This window comes from Hemiscyllium ocellatum, unplaced genomic scaffold (genome assembly GCF_020745735.1).
Source record: "Hemiscyllium ocellatum isolate sHemOce1 unplaced genomic scaffold, sHemOce1.pat.X.cur. scaffold_103_pat_ctg1, whole genome shotgun sequence".
In the NCBI taxonomy this organism is placed as follows: Eukaryota; Metazoa; Chordata; class Chondrichthyes; order Orectolobiformes; family Hemiscylliidae; genus Hemiscyllium; species Hemiscyllium ocellatum.
The window spans coordinates 2,697,938-2,721,095 of NW_026867652.1; the positions used below are offsets into that span (position 1 = coordinate 2,697,938).

A 23,158-nucleotide genomic window follows, 5' to 3' on the forward strand; every position below is an offset into this window, starting at 1 on the left:
GGGCCGATTTTGGAGCATGTGCTTTGGGGTAACTAGCGGAAAGTACTTCACACTGTGATTGGCTGGAGGAGGAACGTATCGGTTGGGGGGCGGGAGGTCAAAGTGTCACTACACCCATGTGGGGCCAAAGGCCATCCCTAACTCGTCATAACACTGGGCATCGACCAATGGGAAACAAAGAAGGATCTGACCCATTCTCCCAGACTGAATGTTCCTCTTCTGTCCAGGATCTGCTACCTCCCTTTCTGTTTCCTTTTGTTTCATTCTGCTGTTACATTATTGACTTGCGGTAACTGAAGGGAAAGGAAATGAACCCAGAAAGGGTGCAGAGTCTAACCAGGACAGGAAGTGGTGGCATGGATCTGTTTATCAGCAACTCCATGAGAATGGGGGTGGGTACATTAGTGGGTAGCAGAGTCAGAATGGTGGGAGAGAGTAAGTGGGCTGGAGGGTTACAGCTTTGCAGAAAGAAAGGGGAAAAGATAAGACAGAGAAACTAGAATTGTCTGCTCTGAATTTCTAACCTGTACATATTCCTTTATACAGGGTGCTAGATGGTGAAGATTTGCAGACTGAAATCTCAAACTCATGTGCAATTTGTGATTATGTTAACCAGCATTTGAAAAACCAAAGATAGAGAATCACTCGGCCAAAATCCAGCAACACTCTCCCTCCCAGCATTGTCGGTCTGTGAATGGTACCAGACAACAGCTCACTACCATATTCTCAAGGGTAACAAGATGGGGAATAAATGCTGGCTGAGCCAGTGATGCCCATATCCTGGAAATGGTTTCTATCTCTAGTTGCTGAAACCCAGTTGATGTTACTGCAGGATGAAGAGGGATGCTGAGTGTATCCTCCAGGAGGCAGCACCATCACATTACCCCGCCTACACCCACACAGTAACACAGCAACATCACTGGGACAAAAGGCAGTGAAACCAAAGGAGGACTTAGATATAGTTCTTCGAGGTAAAGTCATGACAGGGGATTGGAGCACAGCAGGAACAGGAGACTGAGCTGGATGGTCAGCTGTTTCCCATTGAATGGTGGGGCAGGATTGAAAGGCCGAATGGTCTCCTCCTGCTGCTATCTCCCAGGTTTGTACATAGCCATGGAGCCCGGGTAGGAAGAAGTAGGCAGGGAATATCCAGGAGATTGCACTTCCACATAAGTTTTCAGTGAGGGATGGTTTGATGGATTTTATTTAACATTTATCTTTAACACAAGGTTTGAGAATTTTGTTTTTAAAATGTTGTCAAAGTTTTTGCACAGCAAATAAAATTAAAGAAAATAAATTAAACTGTCTGAGTATAACAGATTTAAAACTTTCAACCTCTGTAAAACAAAATTTTGTCTATTCACTTTTCAGCTACTCAAGCTCCATGGAAATATTCCCTCCCTGTATTAACCTTTGGTTTGATTTAACTGTTTTTCAGATCTCGTTCTGTGAGCTGTGATGCATTCTTTTTCCCCATTTCTCTGACACAGAAATATTATCACAGCAACCTTCCCACCATCAAAATCATCATTACGCCATTTTGCTTTTGGTTAACATATAATCACCAACAGTGCAAAAGTGAGGACCGCAGATGCTGGAAACCAGAGCCTGAATTAGAGTGGTGCTGGAAAAGGGCTTTTGCCACAATGTTGCTTTTCCGGCTCCTGACCTGCTGTGCTTTTCCAGCACCACTCTAATCTCGACATCTAATCACCAGCAGTAAACCATTTGTGTAACCAATTGAATATTTCCAAACAAAGCCCATTACGGGCCAAGCAAACCTTTACAAGTGACCGAGTGAGAAGGGACTAAATCAAAGTAGAGTTGTGGGGAGGGGGCAGCGGTGGGGATAAAGCACTATATCCCCTTCAGTGCCCACTTCTATCTAAAGGCATCAAGAGCATTGATACACACCACATACTCCTCCTCCAAGGACACCCTGCTGTGTCGCCTTTTTCCTCAATCATATAATAGAATCCTGACAGTGTGGAAGGAGAGCATTGGCCCGTCAAAACCCCACCAACTACCCGAAGAACATACGACCCACTGCACTCCATCCCTGAAATACTGCATTTCCCAAGGCTGATCTACCTAGTCTGCACAATCCTGGATATTGTGGACAAGGTAGCACGACCGATCCACGTAACCTGCACATTTTTGGGCTGTGGGAGGAAACCAGAGCACCTGGAGGGGGACCCACACTATCATGGAGAGAATGGGGGAACTCCACATTGACCAAGACTGGACTCCAACCTAGTACCTAGTGCTGTGAAGCAGCCGTGCTGTAATCACAATTTAAATCAAAACAGATGATCCCTGCTCATTGTCCCATTGATATTTGTAGAGACATCCTGCCCAGAGAGACATCCTGAGGTTTAGAAAGTGGCAATGTAAGTTCAATCAACTCCAGCCCAGTTAATGTGGTTAACAACAACAACATCAATACTCCAAAAGTGTCATCATGTACAAGGTCCACTCCTGACTCTGATGGACAGTAACATCAGAATCAGAGTCCTGCAGGTGGATGACCACTCTCCTGTGAGCACTCACTGGTCTCTCAATTGTGTTGAAGACGCAGCAAATCCCTTGTCACACAGAGGGGTGAACAGCTCCTAGCCATTGTGAACCCGCTGGGGTCTCAGGGGACAGGATGAATCACTGAATCCATTCTCACACACTGAGTATCTGAATGGCCTCTCCCCTGTGTGAGCTGACTGGGGACTCCGAAGGTGCTGCATTTGAGTGAAACTCCCCCCACACTGGGAACAAGTGAATGACTGTTCCCCAGAGTGAGCTCGCTGGTGTTTCAGCAGGTCAGAGGACTGAGTGAATGCTTTCCCACAGACTGAGCAGGTGAATGGCCTCTCCCCAGTGGGAATGCACTGATGTGTCCGCTGGTGAGAGATGTGAATGAATCCTTTATCGCACATTGAGCAGGTGAAGGGTCTAAATCCAGTGTTCCATCTCTGGTACCTCAGCAGATTGTAAGATCGAGTAAATCCCTTCCCATACGTGGGGCAGGTGAGCGGCCTCACCGCAGTGTGACTGTGTCGGTGAGTGTCCCACTGGGAGGGGTAAGTGAATTCCTTATTCTGATTGAGCTCGTCCTCCTGTTTCTCTCATTTGTTATTGACAATCTCATTCCCTTCGCACCAGAACCTGTTCCAGAGAGGGTTCCAGATCCGGCAGAATGGTCAGCTGCAGCTGGTCACCTGACCGGTCACTGGTCCTGAAAGGTTCACTCTCCACAGATGCTGCTAGTCCTACTGAATTTTTCCAGCAATTTCTGTTTTTATTTCTGATTTCCCAGCATTTGCAGATGTTTAGTTTTCCAATACTGATCTTGTCTGTTGCAGAAGAGTTTATTGATGAAATTAAAGGGTTTCAAAAATTGTACGTTAGGTCACACATCAGCTGTGATCATCATGAATGGCAGAGCAAAGTCAAGGGGCTAAATGGCCTCCTCCTGTTCCAATGAAAGTTATCCATCGCCAGCTTGTGGTAACATTTCCCCTCATTGCTCACTTCACCTCCATGTCTAACACACTGTTACTGACTCAACAAACCTCGTGTGTTTGAACTAAACCTGCTAATGTTCAGTGGCTCCCTCTCCTGCCTCCTGGGTTTAACTCTCAAAGTGGAGTGCTGTCTCATATTACTGCAGGAATGCCGACAAGGATTAATCCTGGAGTCTGTATCCGCTGGGATCCACACTCACCGTTTATTTCCTTCTTCCTCTTTCATTCTGTCAATTGAACTCTCGGTTTCAATCCAATCTCCTGCCATGCTCTTCAACATGTCCATGTGGGTGGACTAGAGGCAGCTGGGATTTAATGAAGGGAAGTGGGGATTAGGCGGAAGCACGAGGAGAGGTGATAGCAAAGACAGTTCTCATTGTAACAGCAGAGTTTCTCCATGACCTAGTGAGTGGTGAGGCATCTGAGTTTGTGTGGGGAGACAGATTCAATCAGGGATTTGGTGAGACACTCAGACATTGACCTGTCCATCTGATTGTTAACTCAGACAGGTAGTAAGAAAGATGCACATTTAGATCGCACCTTTGATGATCTGGGGCAATGCAACATGCTTCCAACCCAATGATTTCAACCTCAAATCTCTGAAAACACAGACACAAAGCTTCCTACTTGTACCAGGTTTTCTCTGAGCCTCCTCTTTCCTTGAGAAAAGCGTTTTGAGCTGTTCAGCCTTTCCTGGTGATTATAACCGTTATGTTCCTGTAAGAGTGGTGACTGAACCTTTTATTTTCCTCTTCCTTGTGAGTGATGAAAGTAGCAAAAACAGTTCCTGACCTGTGAGGGGTTTCGGTTGGAGTATTTATATTTGCAAATTCATTCCCACCCTCACATTCAGTGTGAAATTCATGTAAAACTGAAGGGAAGGAGTGAGTGAGCACCCACAGAACCATAAAGGAAGCATATGTATCTGAGTTGAATAACCTACTCTAAGATCAAACTAACCAACACGCTTTTCATTTACTATCAGCCATGCGTCTATCCAAGAGTCGCTCTAGTCGCTGATGGATCTGAATCTACTATCACCACTGGCAGTGCATTCCACGCACCCACCACTATCTATAAAGAAACTATCTCTAGCATCACTCTTAAAAATGTGACTTTTGCTCATTTGAATGATCTGTGTAATCCCAGCCTTATAAATTGAGAAAAACCTAATTACTTTTCCCTGCAACAATTCCTGTTCATTCTTGCAGATAGCACAGTCAAGCAGCAAGATTAAATTTATCATTATTCGTAAGTATGCTAATAGAAGTTTGAAAATCTATATGTTGCTAATATATAATAATTTTTCATTTCATTCCATAGAACATAGAACAGTACAGCACAGTACAGGCCCTTTGGCCACGATGTTGTTCCGACCTTTTATCCTACTCTAAGATCAAACAAACCAACATGCCCTTCATTTACCATCATCCATGTGCCTATCCAAGAGTCGCTGATGGATCTGAATCTACTGCCACCACTGGCAGGGCATTCCACACACCCACCACTATCTATAAAGAAACTATCTCTGACATCTCCCCACAACTTCCCCTATTCACCTTAAAATTATGCCACTTTGTGGGGAAAACTCTTTCATTATCCATTCTATCTATGCCTCTCATCATCTTATAAAAATCTATCAAGCAAACTCTCACCCTCTTTCACTGCAATGACCGAAGCCCCAGCTCCCTCAACCTTTTTTTCATAAGACGTGCCTTCTAGTTCAGGCAGCATCTTGGTAAATCTCATCTGCACCTTTTCTAAAGCTTCCTCATTCTATGTATAATGAGGTGATCAGAACTGAACACAATATTCCAAGTGTAGTCTCACCAGGGATCCATAGAGCTGCAGCATAACCTCGTGTCTCTTAAACTCAATTTTCCTGCGAATGAAAGCCAACACAGCATATACCGTCTCAATAAACCTATCACCTTGGATGTCAGCCATGAGGGATGTATGGACGTGCACCCCACGATCCCTCTGTTCCTCCACATTGTCATGAATCCTTCATTTTATCCAAAAATATGCACTCAAATTTGAAATTCCAAAATGAATAACTTCATACTTTCCCAGGTTGAACTCCATCTGCCACTTCTCAGCCCAGCTCTGCCAATGTCCTCTAGCAACCTACAAAAGCCCTCCACACTATCGACAACTCCACCAACCCTCGTGTCATTGGCAAACTTCCTAACCCATCCTTCTACTTCCTCATCCAAGTCATTTATAAAAATCACAAAAAGCAGAGGTCCCAGAACTAATCCCTTCAGAATACTACTGGTCACCGTGCTCCAAGCTGAAAACTATCCATGTAATCTCACCCTGTCTTCTATGGGCCATCCAATTTATTTTTTAACTAGGCAGGTTTCCCTGTATCCCATGCCTCATTACTTTCTAAATGAGCCTACTATGGGGAACCTAATCAAACACCTTGCTAAAATCCAAATACACCACATCCACTACTCTGTCCTCACCAATGTGTTTGTCACATCCTCAAATAATCCAATAAGTTTTGTGAGGCATAACCTGCCGCTCACAAAGCCATGCTGACCATCACTAATCAATCTATGCTTTTCCAAATAATCATAAATCCTGTGTCTCAGAATCCTCTCCAATAATTTGTCCACAACTGATGTAAGACTGACTCATCGATGATTCCCAGGATTATCTCAATTGCCTTTCTTGAATAAGGAAATAATGTTTGACACTCTCCAATCATCTGGTATGACTCCAGTGGACAGTGAGGATGCAAAGATCATTGCCAAAACACAGTAATCACTTGCCTCCCTTCCCATAACAACCTAAGTTATATCCTTTCTGGCCCAGGGGACATCTATCCCTGTGATTTTTCAATATGCTCAGCACATTCTCCGCCTTAGCATCGACCTGTTCGACCATATCAGCCTGTTTCACACTGTCCTCACAGGAACAAGGTCCCACTCACTCGTGAATACTGAAGCAAAGTACTAATTAAGAACCTCCCCTACCCCCTCTGACTCCTGGCACAAGTTTGCTTCACTATATGGGGTATAAATGTGGGATTATATCTAAGCACTGAATTAATGTAAAGATATTGCAGCGTACAATCACTCGATTACTTTGAATATTGAACGGTATTTTAACTGAGAAAACACAGTTGAATTGATTTGATTATATTTCATTTCACGCTAACATTTATTGCATTTCGAAGCACAATAAGAGCTTTCTTTTTACATATATACATAACTTACTTAAATTCATCACATGTTTATGTACAGAAAATAGAATTAACATCTGCTTGTTCCTTTCTTTATCGATGACTGTTCATTTTGAATTTGTGGAAGTTGTACATTCTTGAAAGGAAGGGAAATTGCATTTTTAAATTAAAGTACAATGATCATGCAGTTTTATCAATCTGTCTTTCAAAGAATTGTCATGAGATTGCTATTTATTTAAGACCACCATTGTATTGTTATTGTAAAATATTGTTGAATTTCCAGTCCATTACACACAGAAACTACCAAATTTATTCCCATTTGAATTACTGCAATAAACAGCTGATTAGTTTTCATTTGTGTAACCATATTAAACATAATATTACAACCCTGCCCGTCCTGGGTGGGAACATTATGAAAGGAGCTTGTGGAGCTGTGGCAGTGTCTATATTACTGGACTCGAGGGAAGGTTTCAAATCACACCTTCACCAGAAATATATCAAGAGCTGCTCTGAATGGTGATTAGAGAGCACCTAAGCACAGACTGAACTGCTTTTCAATTCAACATTAGATCTGCTTTTATCTATTACATCAATAATCACAAAATCTGATACTTACTTGTGTCAGGTTACCAAGAAATATTGTTGGAAACTTCACTTTAGTCACTTTGCTTTTACAAAAGACTTACATCTGTCCCTGTTTTCTCTAACTGAAAGAAATCTGAAGAGGATTTTCACCTTTTACGAAAAAAAAGGGAGATGTTTCCCATTTAAATTAATGCTTCTTCGATTTGCCCCTTTTCAGCTTCTGTAAGGTTTCATAATAACGCTCTACTTTCGGATAGTGGGGATACCTGTATCTAATTATGTTGCTTATAAATTCCTGGAGAATATTTGAAAATGTTGCAGAATTAAAGATAACGATGTCTAAGTAATGTGATCGATCTTTTTTTGTTACAAAGAGGCAAGTCCAAACAATTGAGACACATTAAACATTATTCTCTTTAGCTATAAGTTTGAAATAAAGTTGATATCTTCTTCAGTAAACTAACAAATGCTACCACCAATTACATGTCAGTCAGCTGGTTACCTACTTTGTAACTAAACGTTGTGATTCATCTAAATATTGCTCTGTCCTTTTATCAAAGTGAACTTGTATTTGTTCGGTTTATGAATTGTCAGAAACTTGTTTTTATTTTTCCATTCACCTGTTCATTTTGACCGATAGATTGAAATGTTTTGAAAATATTGGGGTTTGTTCATTTAAAAATAAGGTTTGCACGTCTCTCACATATCTCATTTCTTGTATTATGATTCAAGAACGTTTCCTGGTGGAATTCGAGTAAATTCCAAACATTTGTTGACTTCAAATAAAATCTGTAACACCCAGTTATCAATCTGTTGTTAATGTTTCAGCTGGTTACATTGACATTGATTAGGTACTCATTCAGAGAGATCAATTAACAATTATAAACTATTTGCAGGACTATTGAATTGAAAGAGAGATACAGACGGGCAAACATTTTTTTGGAAGGAATTGCTTTTTCATTTGAATGTGTAAACTGTTCAAGAATTCTATATTGCCTTCCATTGGTTTTCTTGTCGAGAATGCAGATTTAAAGTTCATGTGAATTTTGATGTGTTCTGTATCTTGAGATTTGTATCAGATTTAAGAAGAAAAGGACAAAGAATTAACATGAAAACTTTAGTGAATAGAAAGCAAAGTAAATTAAATTGACAGAGGCAACTTTTAGTATAATCTCTGAATATTCAGTCAAATTTTTCTAATGTCAAGAGCGTAGTGCCAGAAAAGTGCAGCAGGTCAGGCAGCATTCGAGGAGAAGCAGAATCAACGTTTTGGGCATAAGCCCTTCATCAGGAATATTTTCTGATTATGGCCTAAAGCCCAAAGTGTCGATCCTTCTGCTCTTTGGACGTGCCTGCCCTTGTCCAATGCCACACTCTTGGCTCTGATCTTCAGCTTCAGCTTTCCTCACTTTCTCCAAATATGTTTAATGAACATGAACTGAAAAGGTTAGCATCAGCACTTGAACAAGACCAAGTTAACACATTTTTTGCAATATTTATAGAGAAAACCTGTTTGAGAACATGCAACAAATCAGATCGAACAACACTCTTGCCGTTGGAACCCTTGGCCATTCATAATAAAGAATAACCATGCTTTGAACAACCAGTGTGGTGTATAACGACTGAACTGAAATACCAGAGGACAACGATTGCATTTATTGGAGGGAATGATAACCAGATCCTTTCGGTGATAGTGGTGATTAATCTCAGAAACAAAAAGATATTTATTGTGATTATTCCACTGAACAGCAATTAGATGGTCATGAACATCTTTGTGTGGCTTCATGTGCAGTGTTCTGTTTGAACATTGATTTCAGTAACATTGAGATATTTTACAAGATTGACAATTGACGGTTAAAGATAAGTTTTAAAGGCAACATTTTTTTAAAATGTCAGTTTTGTTTAGCGAAACACAATTCTATTTATACGGATTTCCTACTGTGTGGAAACAGGCCATTTGGCCCAACAAGTCTACACTGACGTTCCAAAGAATACTCCACTCAGCACCATTCTGCTCTCAGATTACTGGACATTTACCCCTGACTAATGCACCCAACCTACACATCCCTGAACAGATTGTGCAGCTTAGCATGGCCAATTTACCTAATCTGCACATCTTTGAATTGTGGGAGAAAACCAGAACATGCAAACTCCACACAAACATGTGGCCGAGAATGGAATCAAACACATTTGCATAACACTGTAAGACACAAGTGCTAACCACGGATCCTCTGTTCTAATGCCCAGCCCCCTTGCAAGAAGTGAAATATGTAAGAGACGTGCAAAACAAAAAATAAAAAGCTCTAATAAATCACGAAATAACAATAATTAGAAAATTAATATGATCAAAGGACACAACAATATTCAGGTCAATTACATTGTTTAATTACAAATTTGGAATGAGCTAACTAATGAATAACGGGAATTGACATTTGTTTATTTCACTGATGAAGAAATTACCTTGCTTTTCATCTTTGTAACACTGCAGAATAGGATTTATGTGCCTGAAATGTTTGAATTAAGTTCTTTCTATCAAAAGAAATCAGTACAATCACATTGTTTTTTTTCATCTTTAAGACTCAAACATTATCAAATACTTTCCAGGAATTTAGAACCAGTAAAATTAGTTCATTTGGTTACTTGGGAACTCGAAGCGAATAAACAGCAGATTCTGTGAATTATTCATTCAATGTGATTATTCAGCTGAAGACAACATCCCTTCTTTGCAAAAATGCTCAACTTCGAAAAATTCAAAATGCATTGTTTAATGAAACAATACAGACATGTTAACTCTTTTTCATTTGACTTATCAAAACGCGTGAATTTTACATGATTTTGTTCCATGAAAAATACTTAAATCTTATTGTGATTAGAAGTACAATAAATGTTTGCATTCAACTATGTTTCTTTGGGTAAAATAAGAGGAAATTCCACATTTACAGCAAATACTGGATTGAATGATTATTACGTATGAGCAACCTGATGAAGGAGCGTCGCTCCGAAAACTAGTGTGTTTCCAATTAAACCTGTTGGACTATAACCTGGTGTTGTGAGATTTTTAACTTTGTACACTCGACTCCAACACCAGCATTTCCAAATCAGATCAACCATGAGTTCGTTGAATGGTTTGCAGACTCCTTGCGCTGAATAGCATACTTCCACTTGGTTTAACATTTCGTCTAACGCCTTATTTTATTCATAAGTTGAGAATTGTGAGGGGATGGGATGAAGTGACAGAAAAGGTTCATTAAACCGATCAGACAGAGCAGGAACAAGGCTCATAAACTCAGGAAGAAGAAATGTGCTGTGACCTGGGGGCAACAAATGACACTGGGCACAGCACAGGTGGCTGTGTACAGAAGCTGTGATTGCTGAAGGAAGTTGCTAGATCTTTTACAGTTGGCAAGTCAGTGATCACGCTGGATGTTGGATCGTTGTATAATTCACAGACAGCAGAAATTTCTGAAAGAATGAAATGTTTGTTTCATTGGAGAAATTTTCTGTGGCTCCAATGCCGACTGACTGTTTGAAATACTGATCAGATCTTTGCGTGAAGTGTTAGGTTAAAATACTCATGAACAACCCAACTGGATAAACCTGTGCTCCCGATCTGTAGTATGTGAACGCATGTGATGAAAGCAGGAAGTCGTTCTCCAAGCAACTGGTCACTTCCTATTCATTATGTAATATCTTCCCTACACAATAAATAAAAATCCACTCAGTTCAATTTACAATGCTTTAGGTGGAATATTAAGCCAAATCTTTCAAAATGCAGACTTTTGGAACCGAATCTTATTCAGCTGCACACATTAAAAGAATTTATTTACATTTAAAGTCAACTAATTTAGACATTGTTTCCCTGCAACTTCCGACCGACTACACCCCATCCCTACACCTTTACCTACCCACACGCTGTGTCTCTCCTTGTGAAATTTATTCCTTGCATATCAACAAATGTGCCTTTCAAAATATTTTGAAAACCAGATTCTCGGAGTGACAGCGAGTCTGCTCTCATCATTTCTTTCTCCTTCAAAGGTTTGATTAAAGGCATTGAACACCTGATATCTAGATGTTTACTTACTTGAAAGATGGAATTTTCCACCTATTTACTCTGACCAAACATTTCATAACCTACAAAAAAAACATTAAGTCTTCCTTGATTAAAGGATAACTGTTCTCAGTTTTCCAAGAAGACCAGTGAATAAAATCTCATCTTCAGTACACCCCCATCAGCATCTTCTCTAATGGCTTTACACCCCAGTAAACCCCGTCATTATCAATTCATGGAATCACAGAACCCTACAGTGCGTAAAGAGCATTTCAGTTAATCGGGCCGGTATCGACTCTCTGAAGAGCATCTCACCTGACCCACCTCCCCTCCCCATTTCCATATATTTCACCTGAAAAGGGGAATCCCTCCCCCCTTATGATTTCAAATAAACCTGTTGGAGTATAATCTGACGTCCTGTGATTTCTGACCTTATCCCCACATTTCCCATGGCTAATTCACTTAACTTACTTAATTCACTCCCTGGACAGGAGAGGGCAACTTGCCAATCAACCCAACCCTCCCTCTGAACACCAGTGCGAATTACTGAGACAATGTTCCATCATACTGATTAAATGCTGTATCATTTTGTAATGGTTTTATACCCTGGTAACAGCCTCATCAGAATAAATGAACCCAAATTCAATGTATCGAAACGGTACTCTGTCCTTTACAATTTCTTTCGTGCTGCGGGAAATGCTTCTGCACTCATATTTGAATGTGTTTACGTTGTTTCTTCCTCAGCTTCCTGCTTCTAGTAAACACTTGAATCCGGAAGAAGTCTGTCAAATACTTTTCATTCCAACACAGTCACAAGGTGAAGTTTGCAGAAGGCACGTGTTTGGCCGTTCACTGACACACAGCCTTCCTGAGAGCTGCAGTCCTTCCCCACCTTTATTCAGGCAGCACTGTCCTTCCTGTGACATGCCCCATCTAGAATAGAAGGACAGGTATCAATACCCGCACTTGGGAATGGAGCGACAGTTTTAAAATATTTACACTGTCCCCAGTGGAGAATTGAGCCCTGTGACAGGCGGGGATACTAACTACTATACTACCGAGAACAAGAGTGTCAAAGGAGGCCCTTCAACCAAATGTGGCCACACTTCTCAAATACAACTGCCTAATGAACTGAATCACATTTCACAATTCTTACTCCACAGCCTTATATGTCTTGGCATCACAAGCTCACATCTGAATATTTATTCAGGTTGTAAGGGTTTCTGTCGCTCTGAACAATGCAGATAGTATATTCCAAATTCCAACCACCCACTGGCTGATAAAGCTTTTTTGTACATCTTCGCGACTGCGCTACTCAGTTCCTCTGAATCTGTGGCTGGGAATTGGGACTATGTGGCAGCAGTGGTTACTGCCTTGTGTGGGGAAACTGGTGAAGTAGCCAATGTTAAACTGCATTACGATTGAAGCATACATTTCAACAACACCTGTACTGTCCCCGGAGTTTTTGATGTTTTGGAGAAATCTACTTATCTCAGCCTTCAGCATATTAATGATGGAATCACCACAGCCTCTGGGGGAACCGATATTAAACGGTCAGCCCATTCTGAGTTCCCACATATCTGCCACTGTTCGCTTAGCACTAATATTGTGCATTATTTGCGCTGCCTAATATGTCCTATGAGACTGTATTTATTGCATGCTATCAGCGCTCTCATCTATGGGATGCCGTGATCGTATAGTGGTTAGTACTTTGCGTTGTGGCCGCAGCAACCTCGGTTCGAATCCGAGTCATGGCAGTAATTCCTCTATCTGCTGCAGCTCTTGGGAAACACCAAGGAATCAGTTGTTTGGGTAAGGTAATTTTTTCCCTTCAAATTCTGCTCGCTTACATCTCTGTATTTCACATGTCAGAATTCAAATCCACCCGTTCTCAGAGATTTCACTCCTTCCTACCATCAATAACTGAACTTTTCATCCCACAGCCCCATTACATTAATTTAGAGATGCCAGTGTTGCACTATGGTGTAAAAAGTTAAAAACCATACAACGCCAGGTTGGAGTCTAACAGGTTTAACTGAGCACTAGTTTTCGGAGCACTGCTCTTTCATCATGTGGTTTCGGAGTCATTTCCTATATCATTAAGGCATTGCAGAATCGAACACAGACTCTCACATTGATAGTGTTCAGTCTGTGCTGCTGCGGTCACCGTTGCTGGGTGAACATGCCCCAACCCCACCATCGGGAGCTGCAGATCAGCTGATCCATTTGGTTACGGCTGTTGTGAGGCCAATCCTCAGGTAGCAGCTTTTACTGGTATGGACTTGCGATTATGGGCGGTCAAGCTCAGGAAAATGACACAGGACAATATCGAGGAAAAGCGACTTCTTTCAGACAGATTACTTTCACGGGTTTTCCGCAATGGCCGAGCACTGTTACCACGGAACTGTTAACTCAGATACAGAGCAAATGGACCAGAGACCCGGGTTTGACTCCAACCATGCCAGGTGTTAGAATTGGGATACAATACATATCTGGAATTACGAATCTAATAACACCTATAAATACATGGCCAATTGTTGAAAAAAACAAAACCATCGTGTTCACTGACGTCCTTTGAGGAAGGAACCTGCTATTCTTACCTGGTCAGGCCTCGATGTGACTCCAGACTCACTGCTATACCGTTGAGTCTCGACTACCCGCTGTGCAATTAGGGACCGCAATCAATACTCCCGAGACAGTCACGCCCTCATTCTGTAACAGAATAGGAAAAAAGTTAATTTAGCTCTCGCTAGATTCCTGTGTGCAGTTCTGCAACTCACAGTATAGCAATGATGTGATGTCACTGCGAACGTTGCAGGAAAGATTCAATGGGATGTTGTCTGGGCAGAAGAGTTTCACTTATGAGGAGAGATTGAACAGACTGGGGTTGTTTGTCACCGAGCAGAGGAGATTGGAGAAGACATAACTGAGATGTACAAAATAATGACGGATATGGATAGGATAGACTGAAAGAAGCGTTTGTTATTGATGGAGGGATCGAACACTGGGGCCAAGAGATTTCGGGAAAAGGCAGAAAGGTTTGATTATATGTGCGGAAAGGGTCAGAGAGGCGGAAACATTTTTAACCTGAAAAAAATTCAGATGTGAATTTGTGATGACAAGGAATGTAAGTCTATGGGCGAAACGATGGAAAACTTGATTGAGGTCGTTGAGCAGTTGTGTTGGACAAGTGCGGGCACAACAGGCTGAAGGGCTTCCTTCGATGTTGTTGTCCTCCACAGTATCGTGGTTAGTGTCCCCTCCTGTCTCATGACTCAATTCTCCGCTGGGGGCATCGAAAATGTTTTAAATCTGTCACTCTGTTATCCAGTGAAGGTTATTAATGCCTGGCCTTCCATTCTCGGTGGGACGTGTCACAGGAAGGACAGTGCTGTCAGAATCAGCTGGGGAAGGACTGCAGCTCCTGGGGAGAGAGTGTGTCAGTGAAAGTGCTAACACGTAACTTCTGCAAACTGCACATTGTGTTTGTGCTGCAATGAAAACCATTATATAGAGTTGTTCCTGACTGATATGTTTATTTAAAGCAGGAATCTGAGGAAGAAAACAGAGTAAACCCATTCAGATCTGAGTGCAGAATCATTTCCAGCAGCACTAATGAGGTTGTACAGCGTAGAACCGCGTTTGGATGCATTGAATTCGGGTCGATGGGCGCAGCTTGCTTTCACTAGGCTGAGTTACCAGTGTGTAAAGCCATTAAACATGATACAGATAGTGTTCAATGTGATGGTACCTTTGCTCAGTATTTCACTCTGCTGTTAAGTCTGTAGGTTAGGTGGATTGGCCATGTTAAATTGCGCTGATGTGTCCAGGGAGTGAATTCAATAAGTTAAGTGAATTAGTCATAGGGAACGCAGTGATAAAGTCACACGATGCCAGGTTTTTATTTCAGTAGGTTTATTTGAAATAACAAGCCAGAGGTATGCGGGGATAGAGACTGGAGCTAGGTCTGGTTGAGATTTTCTTCAGAGTGTCCTTACAGACTCGATTGGCTGAATTGTACTTTCTTCATTGTAGGGAATCCGTGATTCTATCAGAGAGAGGACAATGCCAGCGCTTACTGGGGTACAAAGACATTAGATATTATGCTGACAGCGTTTAGTGGGGATAGAATTTTATTTATTTGTGTGTTTGAAAATTTGAAACTGAACAAAATAAAACCGAATGTAAGTTTTCCAGAGTATGTGAGGTTTGGAGAGAGGAAATAGGTGGTAAATTCTCTATTTCAATTCGGTAAATATCTGAACGTCACTCTTTCAAGAATATCGATGTAGGACAAAGAAATGATGGGAATAGAATTTCTGTCACTCTGAGAATCCGTTTCCAAAATATTTGGAAAGGCATATTTCGAGACACACAAGCAGTGAGTTTCACCAGGAGAGAGAGACAGCCTGTGGCCAGGTAAAAGTGTAAAAGAGGGGTGTGGAGGATGGAAGGTGCGAGGAAACAAAGTCTACTTTGGATAACTTTAGATGTAAAGAAAAATCGGAAACGTATGCAGCTAAAAAAGATTCAGCAAAAAAATTAAGAGTTTTGAAAGATTTAAATTAATATTCCCCATGAAGTATTATAAATGCAACAGAGCCGATTTGGTATATTGTCAAGGGAAGATCTTCAATAATGAACAGGAAGTGACTCGTCTCTTGATTATCGATTTCCTGCTTTAATCATATGCCTTAAATGGAGGATATTCGCCGTGATGTTGGGTTCATTTGATACCCACTGAAATCTGCCAAAGTAATTAAGCATCAAAACTGATATCTTTTTTTGTAGTTCAACCTTCTGTTTTTCTCATCAGTATTTCATTTAAACTGAAATATTTTCGGAGCAAAATTGAATGCAACATTAAACGTTCCAATGATAGAAATCCAATTCACTTCCGATCATTGCAATGAACAGAGTGAGGTTGCAGCAAAATTAATAAAATGAAATGAACAAAACTGCTTTTCTGGGAATTTTACCCAGTCCGGGTTCAGTCATATGAGAAAGACTATCGAGCTAATACATCACCTTCACTCCTCTCTCCATATATACTTCTTCACGTGAGAGAGAAACTATGTGAAGAAATTATGAGTCAAAACTAAATGTGCGTGTGAATGTGACGGGAATTTCTTGTTCGCTGGTTCATTCTGAGACAATTCCGAATCGGAATGAATCAAGGACAGGTATTCCTTCCAAGGACGATGTAAATTCATTGGATTTTGCTGGTACTATTGTCCCGCTGAAAGCAGAAACATAATGATGTGGATTCGCCCTTTGCCACGGGCTAAAGTGGCCCAAAGGTTAAAGCGATGGTTGCATTTTTTTATGCATGTATGGATTTGAATCCTACTCTGGCTGTTACTTCTATCAAACGCAGCTGTGGTTTCCCTCCGTGCCTTGCATCTTTAGTAGACATTGGATGGAGAAATTTGCTCTTGCCCTTCATTGCACCGGAGATTTGTGATAAATCTATACCACATCAAAGTCGAAATAAAGCAATTTATTTCTGTTGTAAGTTAAATTGGGATAATAAAATTGAGTGCAACATTCCGTTCATCCTTTCATTCCATCTTGACTTTCTCTGAATTTACATCAAATGAAACAAATAAGGAGAGATTAGATCAATAGTTTATCCAGTGGTGTTGTGAATGAATATTTTGATGTAACATTCCACATAAAGGTCTGATCAGTATTTTAAACAGTCAAGTGGAATTGGAACTGCAGAAAACTTCTTTAATGAAACAAATTTTACATTCTTTCACAAACTATTGCTGTGTGATTCATACCGCGATCCATCATCCAGCATGATCACCATCTTGCCAACAACATTAGATTCCCCCAATTTTATCAGCAATCACACCTTCTGCACATACCCATCTGTGGTGTGCACAATGCCATTTGTTGTTTCCAGGCGACAGCACATTTCTTGTTCATCAGCTTATGAGCCTCGTTGCTGATCTGTCTGATCAGTTTGAGAAAACTTTTCTATCACTACATCCCATCACCACAGAATTCTAAACTTATCACTAAATAATGTGTTAGACAAAATGATGTAGAATTGCAAGTCGGCCATTGAGCCCATCGAGTCTGCTCCACCATTCAATGAATTCATGGCTGATCTGATAATCCTCAACTCCATTCTCCTGCCTTACCTCGACAGAGCTTCATCGTCTTTCTGGTTAAATATCAGTCTGGTACAGTTTGGAAATACAGAAAACTCAGCCTCAACAACAGTTTTGGTTAGGAGTTCCACCGATTCACTGGCCCCTGAGCAAAGAAATTAATCCTCATTTCTGAACTAAATAGGCAATAACTAATTCTGAATTCATGTCCTCTGGTGCGCTTCATACTTGAGGGTAAACCACCTGCCCATATCTACCCTGTCAAGGTCCCACGAATATTGAATGTTTATAAACGTAATTATGTGTTTATAGAGCTCCCCTCCGCCTCCTTTGCTTCAAGGAGAATAATCCCAGCCTAAAAAAAAATTCCACTGAGCTCCATTTTCTCCGGTGTTGACAACATCCTCGTAAATCTCTGCTGTCCCCTGCAGCGGCCTTATATATTATTAAGGCAGGTGGAGACAGTTATGTAAGGCAACGGTTGAAATTTCAAGCACAGAGGGAGTTGGAAATTGAAATCAGACAGCGATTGGAATCAGATTTGTCCACACAAGGATGAAATAGAGTAATGATAACTCTGACAAATGAGAACCTAATCGTATCCCATTGGCACTCAATGGTTTTACTGTAACCCAGTTCCCCTGAGTAATCGTCCACGGAGCTAGTATTTAGGAAAAAGGGATTGAGACTGGCTATTAGCCTAACCTCGATGGTGGGCAAGTTGTTGGAGGGAATCCTGAGGGACAGGATATACATGTATTTGGAAAGGTAAGGACTGATTTGGGATAGTCAACATAGCTTTGTGCGTGGGAAATCATGTTTCACAAACTTGATTCAGTTTTTTGACTAATTAACAAAGAATATTGATGAGGGCTGAGCAGTAGATGTGATCTATATGGACTTCAGTAAGGCTTTCGACTAGAATCCGCATGGAGACTGATTAGCAAGGTTAGATCTCACAGAATACAGAGAGAACTAGCCACTTGGATACAGAACTGCCTCAAAGGTTGAAGACAGAGGGTGGTGGTGGAGGGTTGTTTTTCAGACTGGAGGCCTGTGACCAGTGGAGTGCCACAAGCATGGGTGCTGGATCCTCTATGTTTTGTCATTTACATAAATGATTTTTATGCGAGCATCAGAGGTACAGATAGAAAGTTTTCAGATGAAACCAAAATTGGAGGTGTCGTGGACAGTGAAGAGGGTTACCTCAGATTACAATAGGATCTGGGCCAGATGGGCCAATGGGCTGAGAAGTGGCAGATGGAGTTTCATTCAGATAAATGTGAGGTGCTGCATTTTGGGAAGGCAAATCTTAGCAGGACTTATACACTTAATGGTAAGGTCCTAGGGAGTGTTGCATAACAAAGAGACTTTGGAGTGCAGGTTCATAGCTCCTTGAAAGTGGATTCGCCGGTAGATACGATAGTGAAGAAGGCGTTTGGTATGCATTCGAAATGCAAGAAAATGGACGCTCAGGCTATCTGGTAGTGTGGCCGAGCGGTCTAAGTCGCTAGAACCAGGTTGCAGCCCTGAAAGGGGCGTGTGTTCGAATCCCACCACTGCCATTTCAGCTGACCTGCTCGATTGTGCTTCGATCCCCGCTGCATTGATGTTCTCAGAGAATTAACTGTGGAAAGGTGCCGAGTATTGCCAGGTCTCTCAGCTGCCATGATGTTATTCGCCTCCCCTGCAGAAAATCGCAAGCAGCTCAGCGATTGGTTTATGTTCAAGGCAAGTTGAGGTTTTACTGGAACCGAATGGAGACTGTTATTTCATCGCTGTTGTGAAACAAAGTCCGGCGGTGAGTCGATTCATCGTTATTTGGCTTTCTGGCGAATGGGAAAATCTTTCCAATGCATATGTTATTGAATTTCTCCCATTTCCTGCCTTTCCGTCCTGGAGACACCGGAAGGGAAAGGTAATCTAATCGAGACTGTGATTGGTGAAATTCACTTTTTTATGGCCCATACTTATTATATTCTTTCTTTCTCTCTTTTCAGCATTGTCTGGGAAGTGGTGGTGCACTAAGGCTGCAGTATGTTTGAAAGAGTAGTTTGGAATTGCCCTGTTGTTAGTTGTGAGATTACTTTATGCCTCATGCCCTCGGACTGTCTCACATTTAGCATTCATGCTTCGCTGTGTCTGAACATGCATTAGGTATGCCAGTTTTGTTTGTGTTCCATGTTAAATGCTTTCTGTTTGCGATTCGGTCAATACATTACGAGTTAACAGGGGTTCTGAGGTAACTTGCAGCAGCAAAAATCCTCAACTGAGGATCTGGGAAAGTTTCACGAAGCATGGTCAGTCGGAGCAAAAGTAAGGAAGTCGTTCGTTTCTGCAGTGTTTCACAATACTACCTTTCCCGTGAGCAGTCGAACAGATTAAATGATTGTGCTACAGACTGCGACGGCAAGCTCCGCTGAAAAGTAATCCTTTAAAACCGGTGTAAGCAACGCAAGGTTATTGGGGTACACCGCGTGGAAACAGAGACTTCGGTGTATCTCATCCATGCTCACCACATCACCAAAATTAAACACGTCCCGTTCCACAGCATTTCTCCTCAATCCCTCTAAACCCATCCTATCCAGAAACTCATCCGATTACCATTGCAATTTTCTGAGTGCAATAGCCTCCTCCACTCCCTCTGGTAGCTCATTCCATACACCCACAACCTTGTGAGTGGAAAATGTGCGTCGGGGTCCTTTGTCAATTTCAGACCACTCACCTTAAACCTATGCTCTCGAGTTTCCAACTCATCCTAGCTTGTGTAAAACACGTAAATACTCAGTTTACAACCCTTCCATAAAACCATGTCGCAGCCGTTATGCTGCCGGGAAAGTTGTCCCAGCTTATTCCACTTCACACTCCAGTCCAAACATTGACGACATCCTTGTCTATATTTTGTCACTAATTTCAGTCTATATTTTTTGACTTTTTCAAGATGTCAATTTCCCTGGATAACAACGAGCTATTGGAAAAAGTAAGGTGAAACATAGAATGGCTTCAACTTTCAGTGCTGGATGCCACAGAGCCGCAACGCGCGCGGCTGAAGCTCGTTTCTGTAGTGTAGTGGTCATCACGATCGCCTCACACGCGAAAGGTCCCCAGTTCGAAACTGGGCAGAAACTGCTTTGTTCTTCAATTGCAGCCTTTTACACGGACAAGAACGGAGCTTTCTTGCTTGCTCTCCCATCTGCAAATCTGCCTTCGAAAATGCTCCAACAAATCTGCTCTCTTTGTGAAATGTGATGCACTTCCATTTAATTAGTGAGCAAAGCATTGTAAAGGCTTGTTCTGATCAGAACCATTGTAAAACCTGGTTCTGATCATAAGTCATTCTGTTTGAGAGTGTAGTTACCGCGTTCTGATCCCTTCCACGAAAAACTGTCCCGCATTTGCATTCCTTGCGCAGGCGGACCGGTTCAAAGACAGGGAAGAAGCTGATGCGCTGGTGCTACTGATCAGCGCACCACTGATTCCTGAACTAGTCTGTCTGTCAAATGTAAACCAAAGTCGTCTCTGCAAGGCCTCATTTGGAAACTCTCTGTCGTTATTCAACGTGCGAGAATTGGCAGCAGAGGTGCTGAATCATGGTTTGGATCAGTTCGCACGTTAGTGACTCATTCAATCAGCAACAGCAATGAAAGAAATTGCACTCCCAGAGGAACCTCTGGACTTGTGGTTTCATAGCGTCGCTAGTATTAAGGTGAGCCCCGAGATCTAAGCCATGTTGGAACTGAAACGGAGGAATTGACAGAGAGGCTGCAGAATAACATCGCAACCTTTTGGTTTTCTTTAAATCACTGACGAGCAGGAAACTGTAAACGGGCAGGGCGAGTGGGAAAGTGAGGCAGTTGCAGCTCTGGTGAAACTCCTTCTTTGTAAGTCACTCAGCACCAAGAGACGTGAAGGTGACTCATGCCTGAGAACTCTTCACATCGAGAACAAAAAGCAATCACGTGCAGTTAGCACCTCTCCCGGAATTGGGGTGGAGTGAGATAATTACCTTTTGACTTCAGTTACTATGTTCAGAAACTGCCTTTTAAATTGAGGTGAACAGAAACTGCATTTCTAATGAGCACCATGGAATTTAGCAAGATTTATTGAGTCGCTTCTCGTCGCTTCCCACACAGGTTTCCAAGTCAGTCGGTATCGATGTGGCTCATGTCCAGGTGTGAATATCCCTGCAGCCAATTGCACGGTTAAGGTAAATGGCAAGGAAAGTGGCATCTCGAACCAGCCCCGAGGTCATATCATCCTCACAAGGTGATCTGTCGTTCTCGGATTGTAATGCTACCTCCGGTGTTAGGGTGGAGAACATTCTTTGCAAAACAGACACAGTGACTGAAAATATAGTGCACGGTATGATGTGGAACACGGCCTGCTCAGCTTTGTGCATTTTCCCTGTAGTCCGGTGTGTTTCGTGTTCCGTGTAAACGTGAAAGTTGTCCTGTTTCGAGCAATCGGTGAAATCATTCAGCAAAGCAAGAATCGAAATTGAAGTAATGTCAAGCAGCTCATGGTGATTTGACCAAATCATTACCGAACATATATTCCCGCGCAGTCAAAGATACATTTCTGGCTGAAAAGAGTCTGAGAAGATAGACACAGCTTACCATTGATTTTTGTCTGGATTGATGGGCTTTCATTATCTGCCTCGAAATAGACATTGTAGCCGGGCACATACCAGCTGCTGTGCGAGTCGGACAGGGACCATGGAACACTTTTCATGTGACTTTGCATGTGTGGTTATCCAGGAGCAAAATTCGAAATGCAAGAAAATGGACGCTCAGGCTATCTGGTAGTGTGACCGAGCGGTCTAAGTCGCTAGATCCAGGTTACAGTCCTGAAAGGGGCGTGTGTTCGAATCCCACCACTGCTATTTCAGCTGACCTGCTCGAATGCTGCTTCGATCCCCGCTGCATTGATGTTCTCAGAGAATTAACTGTGGAAAGGTGCCGAGTGTTGCCAGGTCTCACAGCTGCCATGATGTTGTTCACCTCCCCTGCAGAAAATCGCAAGCAGCTCAGCGATTGGTTTATGTTCCAGGCAAGTTGAGGTTTTACTGGAACCGAATGGAGACTGTTATTTCATCGCTGTTGTGAAACAAAGTCCGGCGGTGAGTCGATTCATCGTTATTTGGCTTTCTGGCGAATGGGAAAATCTTTCCAATGCATATGTTATTGAATTTCTCCCATTTCCTGCATTTCCGTCCTGGAGACACCGGAAGGGAAAGGTAATCTAATCGAGACTGTGATTGGTGAAATTCACTTTTTTATGGCCCATACTTATTATATTCTTTCTTTCTCTCTTTTCAGCATTGTCTGGGAAGTGGTGGTGCACTAAGGCTGCAGTATGTTTGAAAGAGTAGTTTGGAATTGCCCTGTTGTTAGTTGTGAGATTACTTTATGCCTCATGCCCTCGGACTGTCTCACATTTAGCATTCATGCTTCGCTGTGTCTGAACATGCATTAGGTATGCCAGTTTTGTTTGTGTTCCGTGTTAAATGCTTTCTGTTTGCGATTCGGTCAATACATTACGAGTTAACAGGGGTTCTGAGGTAACTTGCAGCAGCAAAAATCCTCAACTGAGGATCTGGGAAAGTTTCACGAAGCATGGTCAGTCGGAGCAAAAGTAAGGAAGTCGTTCGTTTCTGCAGTGTTTCACAATACTACCTTTCCCGTGAGCAGTC

General features: G+C 41.9%; 2 non-coding genes across 2 annotated transcripts; both read left to right on the forward strand.

Annotated features, from left to right (window-relative positions):
- The first annotated feature begins 13,029 nt into the window (after window positions 1-13,029).
- trnah-gug (transfer RNA histidin (anticodon GUG)) lies at window positions 13,030-13,101 on the forward strand. Its single transcript has one exon. It is a non-coding gene; the product is annotated as a tRNA-His (tRNA).
- A 7,420-nt stretch (window positions 13,102-20,521) lies between these two features.
- Window positions 20,522-20,594, forward strand: trnav-cac (transfer RNA valine (anticodon CAC)). Its single transcript has one exon. It is a non-coding gene; the product is annotated as a tRNA-Val (tRNA).
- Window positions 20,595-23,158: the final 2,564 nt, after the last annotated feature.